We start from the raw sequence: 1223 nt of genomic DNA on the forward strand, positions 1-1223 counted from the left end.
AATCTAGATCATTACGTTTCGAATACGCCGGGGTTTTTTTCTCAGGGGGTTTTGCTTCGCGGAGGGGGGTTTCGGGCACACACGTGTGCGCACGCCACACACATGCGCGCGGCCCCCCACACATGCCGCGCCCCCCAAACAACACACACACCCACACAAAAAACACAATTATATGTATTTATCCTTTAAATTAAATTAATATATTTAAAAAAGATAAAAAAATTTTTTTTCATATAAAATTTTTTCTTTTATATTGAATTAAAAATTTATTTTTTAAAAACACCCCCCACACCCCACACACACAACACACACACACACACACACACCACCCCACACACCCCACACAAACAACACACCACAGTTGATTTCACGTGGACAGTTGTATAACGGCTATTCGTACCATACAGGGGCTGCGGGGACCAAAACACCGAAAGGGTGAACCTGCTACGACACGCTACGATTGTCTAGAGGGTCAAAAGCGCCGCGCGGAGGCACGGTCAGCTCCCCGGAGAGAGGGCGGAGCTGACCTTAGGGCTGGTACTGGCTACTACCCCGGGTCAAACGAGGTCGATATAAAATTTGACCCCCGCCCTCGCGAGCGGGTGGTTTTATTTGTGACTTTTGGCCCAGGGAAAAACACCCACGTGGTCCACTGGTACCAAAAATAGAATTATCCCATCCGTAAAGAATAGAATATCCAATCTTATTGCTCGGCCCCCCTTTCCGCCTCGCCCCGGGGCCCTTAAAGGGTGCCCTAACTGGCTGGTCGTCTCGTTCTCGTCTTGTCCGGTTCAACTTGTGGTGCTCGCCCATTTGCCCCATCCCCCTGGCCCTGGTGTAATCTGCCGCCCCGATTATCCACACGTCCCGAAAGCTCGCACGGGTCCCCCTTTTACTTCAGATTCGTCTTGACCTCCCGTAGCCTGGCCCAGGCCAAACCGCGGCGTCCTCGTCCACCCCCCCTCACAGCCGTCCAGGCCCCTTCCCGCGTCCACACGTCCCGTAATCTTCTCCGGATCTACGGGCGCGGGGCGGGGGCGGCATCCGGGGGGGCTTATATCTGCGCAAACAGCCCGGGTTCCCGGGATCTGCAGGGTCCCCAGGCACAGCATTCTAGCGACTGGTCCCGCGGAAAAAGGCTGGTTCCATTACGGGATTGGCGGCAACGCCCGCCCACTACACTGGCGCTTAACTTTTCGACGAAAACCCGGGTCCGGGGGCCC

The sequence above is a fragment of the Penaeus monodon genome, chromosome 5 (genome assembly GCF_015228065.2).
Source record: "Penaeus monodon isolate SGIC_2016 chromosome 5, NSTDA_Pmon_1, whole genome shotgun sequence".
Lineage (NCBI taxonomy): Eukaryota > Metazoa > Arthropoda > Malacostraca > Decapoda > Penaeidae > Penaeus > Penaeus monodon.